Raw genomic sequence first — 13,889 nt, forward strand, 5'->3', positions numbered from 1 at the left:
CTCAGTAATGATGCAAAGCGAAGCACACTGACTTCCACTTAACTGGATTAGGAATATCAGGGGCTGAAAATCAAAAAAAAATATGCCCAATCATAGACTGCTTCACACAAAGGCAAAAAAACAACTGCTGGTACTGGAGAATTCCAGAACCTCCTAAGTGCCCCATTCTTAACATCTTTTCCTAAACAATCTGCATGAACGTACAACATTATACCCCCTGAAGTAAGGCCTTTGTGAAAATATGAATTCCATCTCAAGGGTTGGAGACCATTCGCCAAAATGATGCTAACAGGAGCCTTTTCCATGAAGCACTTGAACTGAGGTCTCTATAGGGATAAGGCCACATTAGGGTATTACTTTATCAACATAGCCCATGGCACTATATCACAGAAGGTAATCCCAACTAATTAGGGATGGAGTCATTAGTCACATTAAGAAATAGTTGGCTAGATGCACATATAAATAAAGAGAGCACATTTGAATCTAGTGCCCAGTGTAACTTGAAGCAAGTGGTTCTGTCAAATGTCATTAATGAAACAGGAATATTGGAGACCTAGTTCTATATCTGTTGATTTATCTTTTTCTATCCCTTAACTTTCATTCCTTCATGTCTGTATGTCTTAGATATAGCTCTTGAGTTTTTATCTTGAGTTTGTTAATATAGGTATCCTCATAAACTTTGCCTTTCATTGTATAGTTCATTTACATTTACCATAATGATGAATTATCTGAATTTATTCCTACAACATTACTGTGTACTTTGTCTTTGACCTGGATTTTTTTATGTTTTTCTTTTTTTAAATCTATTTTTATAGTAATCATTCTTCTCATTTTTTGTTCTACTATATATCATATTTAACATACATACTTAATTTACCCAAGTCCTACATTATGCTCTTTCTTATTTGCACATGATATTGTTGCCATGTTTTTTCATTTTGCATTATTTTATTTTAACCACACTAAAATATTCTTGTTTTACAAATCAATATTTATTAACTTGGCTATCTATTTTATTATTTATCATTGCACATTACATCTTAAACTTTAATATGAGATAACTTCTGTCTCCTTGAAGTTCAGAATTTGGAATTTTTCATAATAAGAATCTGTTAGCAACCTCAAATTTTGTTTGAAAATAACTTTACTTCATTTTTATTATTGAAAGTTAGCTTCATTGGTTATATAATTCTGAGTTGACAAGTATTTTCCCATGGCATATGAAGATATTATTCCACATCTTCTAGTTTCCAATGTTGTTGTTCAGAAGTCAGATGACAGACTAATTGGTATTGCTTTGTAGGTGATCTGTCTTTTATTCTCAAGTTATTTTAATGCTATTGTCTCAGTCTTTAATGCTGAGCAACTTTGCTGTGATATAAATTTCACTCCAGTTTCACCATCATGTGTCTAGGTGTAAATTTTTTATTTATCCTGTTTGAAATTAATTAGGTTTCATGAATTTAAGGAGTTTGTCATTTTTAAGTTCTGGAAAATTCTTAGCCATAATTTCTTCAAATATTTCCCCTCCTTATTCTCTCTCTCTTTCTCTGATAACATGTTTGTTAGATCTCCTCACTCTATCCATATATTTTCTTTCTCTACTCACATTTTTAAAAATTTCTTTGCCTCTTAATGCTTCAGATATATAATCTAACATGTTAATTCTCTGCTCAGCTATGTCCCATTTGTTGTAAAAGTTCTACTGAGTCATTATCTCAAATATTACATTTTTCAAATCAGGTTCAAGATGCCTATGTAGGAAGACTCTAAATTCACCTCATCCATAGAACACACCAAATTATATCTATTTACAGAACAATTCCTTTTGAAGAACTGAGGACTGACTGAACAACTACCAAACAAAGACAGAGAGAACAGTCAGAGAGCAACAAGAGAAACAGAGACACAGTATGCTATTATCAGCATTTGGGAGGGATAATACTAAGGCCAAAAACAGATTTCTCTGTCCTTGGACACAGGAAAAATACCTGTGGTTTAAAAGAGCATCTAGCATATAAACTAGCATATGCAACTAGCATATAGTGATGAGCATACAAAAGAAACAACAATAGCATATAAAATAGACCAAATGGCAGAGGACCTGTGGGAAAGCTCTACAGGTCAGAGGAACTATAGAACTACATGGTTTACACTTCTACCCTACCTTGGAAGCCTGGACCAGAGCAGGGTCTGGACACCATGGCAGGAAAGTCCAGTCATTTTGAAAGGCTTCCTACTTCAGTGAGTCTACAGCCGCTCTGTGGTGCTGAGACAGAAAATAAACTGCATTTTTCTTTTACATTTTTACTGATTTATTTATTTATTACTTTTTAAATTTTGTCTTTTTTTGTTTTTTTCTTTTCCTTCTTATTCTCTTTTTCTCTTCTTTTTCCTTTTGTTTTTTTCTTCTCTTATTATTTTATTTTTTCTCTTATTAAAATATATTTTGAAATGTATTCTCCCTGTAAAAAGCCATGGTTTAAAAGAGTAACTAACATATACAGCCAAAGTTCCAGCCAGCCAGTATACAGAGTCACCAAGCATATACAATCTACACAAGGGGTCACTATATACAAGACCACTCCTTCAACTTTAGTAGTGGCAATTTCATCAAACCCATAGAAACACATAAAATAAAGCAACATGGGAAGGAAGAGAAATATGCTCTAAAAGAAAGAACAAGGAAAAAAAGCCCGGGTAAAAAAATTAAACAGAGATAAGCAATGCACCTGATAAAGAATTTGAAGTAATGATTGTAAAGATACTCACTGGGTTAGAGAAAAGAATGGAAAAACTCAGTGAGACCTTCAATAAAGAGATAGAAAATGTTGAAAAGAACTAATAAGAGAGAAATACAATAACTGAAATTAAAAAATACACTAGAGGGAGTCAACAGTAGATTAGCAGAAGCAGAATGGATCATCAATCTGGAAGACAGGATAATGGAAAACACCCAAGCTGAACAGCAAAAAAGGAAAAGGATTTTTAAAAATGAGGATATATTAAGAGATCCCTTAGATAACATCAAGTGAACAAACATTCACATTATGGGAGTCTCCAAAGAGAAAGAGAAAGGTGTAGAAAATCTATTTGAAGAAATGACAACTAAAAACTTCCATAACCTAAGGAAGGAAATAAGAAGGAAAATAGACATCTCAGCCCAAGAAGCCCAGAAAGTTCCAACTAAGATGAACCCACAGAGGTCCACACCAGGTGCAGTACATAATAATTAAAATGTCAAAGGTTAAAGATAAAGAAAAAATCCTAAAAGCAACAAGAGAAATAAATAGTTACCTGCAACGGAAAACCTGTAAGACTATCTGTCGATGTTTCAGCAGAAACTTTGTGGGCCAGAAGCAAGTGGCATGATATGTTCAAAGTGCTGAAAAGAAAAAAAAAAAAAAAAAAACTACAGTCAAGAATACTCTACCTGGCAAGGTTATTATTTAGATTTGACGGAGAGATAAAGAGTTTCCCAGACAAACAAAAGAGTTTATTACCACTAACCCAGCCTTACAAGAAGTGTTAAAGGGACATTTTTTTTTAAGTGAAAAAGACATGGTCATAATTAGACATAAGAAAAATATAAAATAAAAGATGTAAAATATTATAGCATACATAAAATATGGAGAAGGCAGTAAAAAAATATAGAGTAAAATGGGGAAAAGAAAAACACTTTTTTCTTTTTCTATTTTTTTATTTTTTTAAGAATGTTTTTGAACTTAAATGACCATCAAATTAATATGGACTGCTATTTATTTAGAATGATATATATAAATCTTATGGTAACTACAAACCCCAAAAACCTATAATAAATACACAAAAAATAAAGAGAAAGTAAGCCAAACAAAACACTATGATATTCAACAATCATGAAGAAAGAGAAGAAAGGCAAAAAGAAGAACTACAGAAACAACCAGAAAATAAATTTTAAAAATGGCAAAAAAAAAAGTACATACTTATCAATAATTGCTTTAAATGCAAGGGGCCTAAATCTTGAATCAAAAACCTAAGTGGTAGTATGGACTAAAAACCTTTAATCTATTAAAAAAAAAAAGTTGGTGGGGGGACACCTGGGTGGCTCAGTGGTTGAGTGTCTGCCTTCAGTTCAGGGTGTGATCCTGGGATTCAGGATCAAGTCCCACATCGGGCCCTCTGCAGGGAGCCTGCTTCTCCCTCCACTTATAACCCTGTCTCTGTCTCTCTCTCTCTCCCTGTGTGTGTCTCTCATGAATAAATAAATCTTTAAAAAATCAAAATCTTTAAAAAAACAAAAAGCAAAAAATAATTCATCCATATGCTGCCTATAAGAGACTCACTTCAGACCTAAAGACACATACAGACTGAAGGTAAAAGAATAGAAAAACACTCACCATGCAAATGGAAGTGAAGAAAAAGGTAAGGTAGCAATACTTATATCAGACAAAATAACCTTTAAAACAAAGACTGTAACAAGAGACAAAGAAGGGCATTACATAATGATAAAGGGATCAATCCAATAAAAGGACATAACAGTGGTAAATATGCACCCAATACTGGACAACCTAATACATAAAGCAAATATTAACAGACATAAAGAGAGAAATTGATGGCAATACAATGATAGTAGGGGACTTTGACACTCCATTTGCATCAATGGATAGATCATCCAGACAGAAAATCAATAAGGAAACAATGTCTGGATGACAAAGTGGACCAGATGGACATAACAGATAATTACAGAACATTCCAACCATATACATTCTTTTCAAGTGCACATGGAACATTCTCCAGGATAGATCACATTAGGCCATTAAACAAGTTTCAGTAAATTTACGAAGATTGAAATCAGATCATGCACCTTTTCCAAACACAAGAGTTTGAAGCCAGAAATTAATCATGAGGAAAAAAAAAAACCTGGAAAAAATACAAACTCATGGAGACTATACCTGATAATAAACAACCACTAAGTCAATGAAGCAATCAAATAAAAAATTAAAAAAACCACATGGAGACAAATGAAAATGAAAACATAATGGTCAAAATCTCCGGGACATAGCAAACACAGTTTTAAGAGGGAAGTATAGCACAATACAGGGCTATCTCAAGAAACAAGAAAAACTGAAATAAACTATCTAACCTCATCCCTAAAGGAACTAGAAAAAGAATGAAAAAGCCCAAGGTGAGTAGAAGAAAGGAAATAACGAAGATCAGAAAAAAGCTAAATAATGTAGAGACAAAAGAAAAAAAATCAGTGAAACCAAGAGCTAGTTCTTTGAAAAGATAAACAAAATTGACAGACTCATCAGGAAAAAAGAGAAAGGATCCAAATAATTAAAATCAGAAACGAGAAGAAAGGTAACGACTGGTATCTCAGAAATACAAAGAATATAAGAGAATACTATGAAAAACTGTATGTCAACAAACTGGACAACCTAGAAAGAAATGGATAAACTCCTAGACACGTACAATTTCCAAAAATTAACCAGGAAGAAATAGAAAATTGGAATAGACCAATTACAAGTAACAAAATTGAATTGGTAATAAAAAAAAAATTTACCAAAAAGTAAGTCCCAGACCAGATGGATTCACAAGTGAATCCTACCAGACACTTATATAGGAAGAGGTAATATCTATTCTCCTTAAGCTATTCCAAAAAATAGAATAGAAAGCAAAGCTCCCAAATATATTCTATGAGGCCAGAATTCTACTGATATCAAAACCTGGTGCCCTGATACAAAATCCCTACAAAAGGAAAGAAAGGAAAGAAGAAAGAAAGGAAAGAAGAAAGAAAGAAAGAAAGAAAGAAAGAAAGAAAGAAAGAAAGAAGAAAGAAAGAAAGAAAGAAAGAAAGAAAGAAAGAAAGAAAGAAAGAAAGAAAGAGTAAGTCAATATCCCTGATGAATACACATGCAAAAACCCTCAACCCTCAAAAACTCCATGTATCAAACCACATACAGCAACACATTAAAAAGATCATTCACCATGATCAGGTGGGATTTATTCCTGGGATAAATCATGGATGGTTCAATATACACAAATCCGTCAACATCATAAAATGCATCAACAAAACAAAAGATAAAAGTATTTGATCATCTCAAGATGCAGAAAAAGCATTTGACAAGATTCGACATCCATTCATGATAAAAACTTCTACAAAACTGGTTAGAGAGAACATACCTCAACAGAATAAAGGCAATATATGAAAAACCCACAGCTAACATCACCTTCAATGGTGAAAACTGAAGTTTCCCTCTAAGGTCAAGAACAAGACAAGGATGTTTAATCTCAGCACTTTCATTCAACATAGTACTAAAAGTCCTAGCCGACAGCAATCAGACAAGTAAAAGAAATGAGGCATCCATACTGGTAAAAAAAAAAAAAAAAAAAAGTTAAATTGTCACTATTCACAGATGACATCATTCTATAGATAGCAAATCCTAACGATTCCACCAAAAAAAATCACTAGAAGTAATAAATAGTTCAATAAAGAGGCAAGACAAAAAATTAATACCCAGAAATCAATAATGTTTCTATACACTAACAAGAAAGTCATAGAAAAGAAATTTAAAAACAATACCATTTACAACTACACTAAAAAGAATAAAATACCTAGGAATAAACTCAGCCAAAGAGATGAAAGATCTGTACTCGGAAAACTATGAAAGAAGTCAAAAATGACACAGAAAGTTATCCCATGCCCATGGATGGAAGAATCACTATTGTTAAAATGTCCATATTACCCAAAGCAATCTATAGATTCAATGCGATCCCTACCAAAATACCAATAGTATTTTTCATAATTGTTCATAAATGTTCATTAGAACAAATGATACTAAAATTTGTATGGAACCACAGAAGACCCCAAATAGCCAAAACAATCCTGAGAAAGAAGAACAAAACTGGAGGTATCATAATTCCAGATTTCAAGATGATACTACAAATCCGTGGTAATCAGAACAGTATAGGACTGGCACACATAGATCAATGGAACAGGATAGAGACCCCAGAAATAAACCCACACTTACATGATTAATGAATCTATGCCAGAGAAGTCAAGAATACACAATAGAGGAAAGACAGTCTTTTCAGTAAATGATGCTGGGAAAATTAGACAGCCACATGTAAAAGAATGAAACTGGATCACTTTCTAACACCATACACAAAAAGTAAACTAAGATGAATTAAATACCTAAATGTAAGACCTGAAACCATAAAAATCCTAAAATAGAGCACATTCAGTAATTTCTCTGACATTGGCCATAGCGATATTTTTCTAGATATGTCTCCTAGAGCAGGATAAAAAAGCAAAAATAAACTATTGGGACTACATCAAAATAAAAAGCTTTTGCATAGCAAAGGAAACCATTGAGAAGCCAAAATACAGCCTATGAATGGGAGAAGATATTTGCAAATGCCATATCCAACAGGGGCTAATAGCCAATATATATAAAGAACTTGTACAACTCAACACCAAAAAAAGAAAATCCAATTAAAAAATGAACTGACTGGAATAAACATTTTTCCAAAAAAGACATTCAGGTGGCTAATGGACACATGAAAGGATGTTCAACATCATTAATAATCAGGGAAATGTAAATCAAAACCACAATGAGATATCACCTCATGCCTGTTAGAATGGCTAAAATCAAGAAGACAAGAAGCAAGTGTTGATGAGTGTATAGAAAAAAAGGAACTTAATGCACTGTTGGTGGGGATATAAATTGGTATAGCTACTGTAGAAAAGAGTATGGAGGTCCCTCAAAAAATTAAAACTAGAAATGCCATATGATCCAATAATTCTACTATTGAGTATGTACCTAGGAAAAATGAAAGCACTAGTCAGAAAGATATATGTACCCCTATGTTTATTGCAGTATTATTTAGGATAGACAAGACATGGAAGCAACCTAAATGCCCATCAATAGATGAATAGATAAGGAAAATGTGGTATATGTATACAATGAAATATTACACAGCCATAAAAAGGATGAGATTGTGCCATTAGAGACAATGTGGATGGATCTAGAGGGTTTTTTATGCTAATTTGCTATTTATGCAATTTACGCTATTTTTTGAAATAAGTCATACTGGAAAGACAAATACTATATATGATTCCACTCAGATAATGGAATCTGAAAAAGTGAATAAACAAACAAAAAGCAGAATCAGGACTATAAATACAGAGAACAAACTTGCCAGAGAGGTGGGTGTTGTGGGGCTGGGAAAAATGCGTAAAGGAGAGATAGAGATATAAAGGCCTTCAATTAGGAATGAAAAAGTCACAGGAATAAAAAGCAGAGCGTAAGGAATATAGCCAATGATATTGTAATAGTGACATAATGAGACAGATGGTAGCTATGCTTACGGTGAACATAGCATAACATGTACACCATGTACACTAGGTTGTACACCTGAAAGTAATGTAATATTGTGTGTCAATTATACTCAAAAACCAACCAACAGACAACATATTATATTCTTCATTTCTATGCATTTATTGGATTCTTTTTCAATTTTACTTGGTCATCTTTATAATCTGCTCATTATTAATATTTTCAAAACCTTCTTTTATTTAAGCATACTGATCATGCTTATTTTAGCAAATTAGGTTATTTTTCATCAAACATTCACTCTTCCCTCTCCACAAACCAGTGGGAGAATTATTCTTCATTATACCATTGATGTTGGACTTGATTGTGACTTGTCTACCCAATAGAAGACAAACAGACATGACCATCCTTGAGCATGACTTTAAATGTTCTTTCATTACTTATTTTTGTCTCTTGCACTATTATAATCCACCATAAGAAAAGCATATATCCCAGATGGCTACTGCACCTTTTGCCTTAGTCCCAGAATTAGAAACACATGGAGTATACCTGAAGCCAACCTTCATCTTGAAGTCAGCCAGGCCCATCATGATCATTCCACAAAAACAAAGCAGTCATATTTACACCTACAAATCCCTAGCAAGAAATTAATTTGTATTTTTATCATTGAAGTTTGAAGTGATTTGTTATATAGACTTATATAAAAGTTGTGTGCATTTAGTTTATATTCTTTTTTTTTTTTTGAAGTTTTTAAAAGATTTATTTATTTATTATTTGAGAGAGAGAAAGCAAGCAGGGGGAGAAACAAAAGGAGAGGGAGAGAGAATTTCAAGCAGACCCCCCCTGAGTACAGAACCTGACGCAGTGCTTGATTTCAAGATTCTGAGATCATGACCTGAGCTGAAACCAAGAGTTGGATGCTTACCAACTGAACTACCCAGCTACCCCATATTTAGTTTATATTCTGACTGATAATTCCAATATCTGAAATTTGGGGGATTGAATACAATTCTTTCATCTGTAGTTTCTGCTGGCTCTTACCCATGGTGTACATTTTCTTCTGTGTTTTATAATTCTTAACTCCTAACCTATATTTTTTTACCTTTAAGTATTCATTGAGGTTTAGTTTGAGGATTTCTGCAGAGTAGTTAGTTATAATTGTCTCTGCCAGGAATTTTGGATACTATAAATCTAGAACTCTTAACTCTCAAATTGATATTTTTTAACAAACCATCCAGTGTCAATTTTGGCTACAAATTTTAATTATACTTATTTTGTAGTAAAATCTTAGGATAGGTTGTTTTCCTCTCCAATAAACACAAGACTAAAACAAACACTTTTCCCTGCTGTCTGTTGAGGTTAGGGCATTAGGACTTAACCAAAGGATACACTGAGAGGAATCTTCAGTTATAGAAAAGGAAGGAGGATGTATTGTATTAAAGGTCCTAGGCCAGAGGCTTGATCTCTTGCTCTTGGTGCCTTTCAATGCAAATTAAGGTCGTCAGTGTTCATCAGATACCTTCAGAGCAAAAGCTGTATGCACTGCTATGTTTATCTTTCTGGGTTCCCTATTTTCACATTGCTTTAGGCCTCCTTTCTTCCTTGCAAATTAGTTTATTTTGAAAGACTCACATAAAATCTAGCACTTTTAGATTTTTTTTTTTTTTTTTTTTGCAGGAGGGTCAGTTAGTTTATCTAATCTGCCATATAACTGGAAATGGACTTTTCTATCTGTGTTGTCTTTCGTCAGTTTGTTGAAATATTCTATCTGCTGATGACCTCTCCACAGTTCTGAGTGTAATTCATTCAGTAATTCCTACAAATATCAGTTAAGTGCCCATCCAGTACCAGGCTTCTAGGTTCTGAGGAAACCTAATAAACTGAATAAATTGTTATCCTGGTGGAATTATTGTTTTTTTAAATTTAATTCTTTACTATAATTTTATTAAAGCAAAAAAAGAAATGTGTAGCCAATCAGCCAATATTAACTAAAGTTCTCCCAAATACTATTCAGTTTCTTCCTCTTTTATTGAGCTTAATATTTTCTGTATGGTACATTATTTATGTACTTGTTATATTCTCATGAAATATTTCATCATATGAATGAAAGCACTTTGTTAATATTGATGAGCTAAGACAATGACGGGTATCATTAGTATTTCTGTTGTTACCAATTTATAAACTCAGTGGAGGCAAGTAGTATATCAAAATTATCATATAAAATAATGCATCACACTTAGCAAATATTAGAGCATATTTTTCAATAGGTCCCACTGGCAAGGGGAGGTAAGACGGAAAATCTGATGTTCCATTATATCTTAGAGCCAGAAAGGACCAGAGCAGAGACTGAGTAAAATGATATTAGTTTACAGAGATAAACTGATACACATAAAATGCCAAGCCCAGAGAGTTGAAATTACTTGCTAAGGTCTCATAGATATTTAATAACACAATAGGGGATGATATTTACTTTGGAATATATAGGTGCAATGGAGAGAGAAAGTGGTCTAGTTTCATGGAGTATTTTTTTATATTGATTATATTGAAGTCTTTTTTATTTTTTCCAGTATTTTGTCTATAAATGTTTTTGAATTTTCAATGTAAGTGATCTCACCATCTGCAAATAGTGGCAGTTTAATTTCCAGTTTTTGTGATCTTACTATGCTTTCCTTTATCTGTTGTACTGCTTGGAACTTGAGTACAAATCCCTTAATTTAAAAAAAGGGGTGCCCAGGTGGCTCAGTTGGTAAAGTGTTGGACCCTTGCTTTTGTCTCAGGTCATGATCTTATGGATCGTGGGACAGAGTACCACACTCAGCTCTGTGCTCAGAAGGGAGTCTGCTTGGGATTCTCTCTCCCTCACCCTCTGCCCCTTCCCTACTTGTGTGCATGCTATCTCTCTCTCTCTCTCTCTCCCTCTCTCTCTCTCAAATACATAACCTTAAAAAAAATTAGTTCAGGGGCACCTGGGTGGCACAGTCAGTTATGCATCTGCCTTCAGCCCAGGTAATGATCTCAGAGTCCTGGGATCAAGCCATGCATCACACTCCCTGCTCAGTAGGAGCCTGCTTCTCCCTCTCCCTCTGCCCATCTTCCCTGCTGTGTGCTCGCTCTCTCTCAAATAAATAAATAAAATTAAAAAAAATAAGTTCATGATTAGTATTATTGATTTTCAATACTATTGCTAGTAACTAATATTACTGTAATAACAAACACCTTATGTTCCAGGCACTATTCTCTGTCCTCACATCAATGCTATCACTCTCTTCTTTCTACAGATAAGGAAACGGAGGAGACACAGAGAATTTAAGTAAATTCTAAATATACAATTAGTAAGGACAAATAGAGGTAAATGTGGACATTTTGCTTTTAGAATATACATTCCATTTTTTTAGAGTATCTATTCCTGATCTTGATATCCATTTGATTTCTTCACTTAATTCTAAAATTTCCATGGCTTATTAAAGAAATCTAACCTATTAGGCCAAATATTATAATATACTACACAACTTTTTATATTGTCTTTTCATCTTGTACCAAGTCTCATAAAGACTAGAGATTGTTGCTTCATCAGTGACTTCATAACTTAAAAGAGGTTCTAAGATTCTAGTGTAAGCCAAAACTTATATTTAAGTTCTACTCTACATGCCCACCTGGTAGCTAACCCTTGATGAGATTTTGTAGTTTTCAATTCTTAATATACTTAAAAACCTTTAAATATGAGAATCCAGACTTAACCCTCCAAATCTGTCATGTACACTAAGTGATACTTTTCCAGTAGAATTTATCCATTACAGAGAGGATACATTTTTTATTAGCATATTTACACATCTGTTTCTGTGACAATGATCTTCTAGGGCATGGATTATATCTTTTTATCTTTGTATCCTCAGTGCCCAGCAGAATGCCTAGCATACAGCTAGCATACAGCAGGTGGTACATGAATTATAAAAGGTAACAACCCATTGGATATGTATAATTATCTCTATTTGGTAGATGATGAAAGGAAATTTACAAGAATCAATGTGATCTCCAAAGTTACAAAATTTGTCAGTAACAGAATCAGAATTTAATTTCAAATTTTTGATCCAAAACCACAATCTTCCCACTAATGTATAGAATGTGTATTACACACATTCTATGTATAGAATGTATACACACACAATGTATAGAAAATGTATAGAAAAAACAATGTATAGAAAAAATGTATAGAAAAAACCTATGTATAGAATGTACACAATGTATAGAAAAAACCTAACTGTGTATTTTTACAGCTAGACCATGACTTAAAATCATATGGCTTCCTGTGTTATTTTCATAAAAAATTAAAAGTTTAATAAAATAGAATGGAAATACTAAACCTTATGTCAAATTTATAAACTGATCTCTAAAAACAGTTTATTTTATAAATATAGTAACATATGTCAGAAAACCATCCCAGGCTTCTTTCCTATGAGAAAAGTCCCTATTTTTTTTCTCAAAAATGACATCTTTTGCCAACTCTGAATTCCAGAAAGTGTTAATGAAAAGCTGTGCAAAAATTTTTTTTCAAGCTCATACTTGCATGAGAAAATCATGGAGGACTGGAAATGTGCCAGAGTATCAAAAACAGGCTAAACTTGGTATAATTTTAAGAGAGTAAATAAGAAAATTCCAAGAAATTAAGATTTTAAGTATGACTTTATCCCTGGCAAGAAAGATAGTCCTAAACAGATTTCTTGGTAAAGCAAGGAGATCATATGGAGCCACCTTGACTTAACTGGGAAGAGATTCTATGAAGAAAAATCTCAGGACAATACCATAAAGTTAATGTAACATTTAACATGATCTCTGACAAGTCACAAAATGTCACAGAAGTGTCAGTAACAAAGTCTAAAACCACATAACAAAATCTCTCATAATACTCTCATTGATGACAAGATGAGGCCGTTAGAATTAGCTATAATATTGAACAACAGTTGGTAGAGCAACTATAATTATTGTTGTTAACTCCCTGATGCCATAGCCACTAGGTCATTGGACCTTATTTCCCTGGACATGAAGAGAGACAAGGATGAGGGGGAAGAGGGTTTTTTTTTAACTTTTTTTTTTTTAAGATTTTATTTATTTATTCATGAGACACAGGAGGCAGAGACATAGGCAGAGGGAGAAGCAGACTCCATGCAGGGAGCCTGATGTGGGGACTCGATCCCAGAACCCCGGGATCAAGTCCTTAGCCAAAGGCAGATGCTCAACCACCTAGGAGTCCCGAGGGAGAACAGTTTTTTAAAATAACAAAAATGTGGAATGAAACTAGCTGAACCAGGGACCACATTCAAACTGAGGTTTGCTAATTTAGTGCCATTCTAGGTCAAATGTCAATAATCAAAGAAATATTATCTTTGAGGACTGTGCAATTTCGGAAGCACAGAGTGAAGAAGGTAGAAGATTCCCACAGTTATGAGTCCTTCCAGAAATCCCACGCAGAAGTACAGCAAAAGAGGCAAGGAAGATACGTTCTCTTCCCTCTCAACACAAGATTGCTGCAGGATTAAACAGAAAGCCAGCTCTCCTAACAAAACAAACACGGTGCTA

General features: G+C 33.6%; 1 long non-coding RNA gene across 8 annotated transcripts in view; it reads right to left on the reverse strand.

Moving 5' to 3' along the window:
- Positions 1 to 13,889, reverse strand: part of LOC144310698 (uncharacterized) — a 276,452-nt gene that overhangs the window by 49,365 nt on the left and 213,198 nt on the right. For 4 of the 8 annotated variants that reach the window (XR_013376366.1, XR_013376363.1, XR_013376365.1 and 1 more), the window contains one exon: positions 3,298 to 3,385. The exons of the other annotated variants lie outside the window; for them this stretch is intronic. This is a non-coding gene — a long non-coding RNA (uncharacterized LOC144310698). The remainder of the gene's footprint in view (positions 1 to 3,297; positions 3,386 to 13,889) is intronic. 8 annotated transcript variants of the gene reach the window in all.

This window comes from Canis aureus, chromosome 3 (genome assembly GCF_053574225.1).
Source record: "Canis aureus isolate CA01 chromosome 3, VMU_Caureus_v.1.0, whole genome shotgun sequence".
In the NCBI taxonomy this organism is placed as follows: domain Eukaryota; kingdom Metazoa; phylum Chordata; class Mammalia; order Carnivora; family Canidae; genus Canis; species Canis aureus.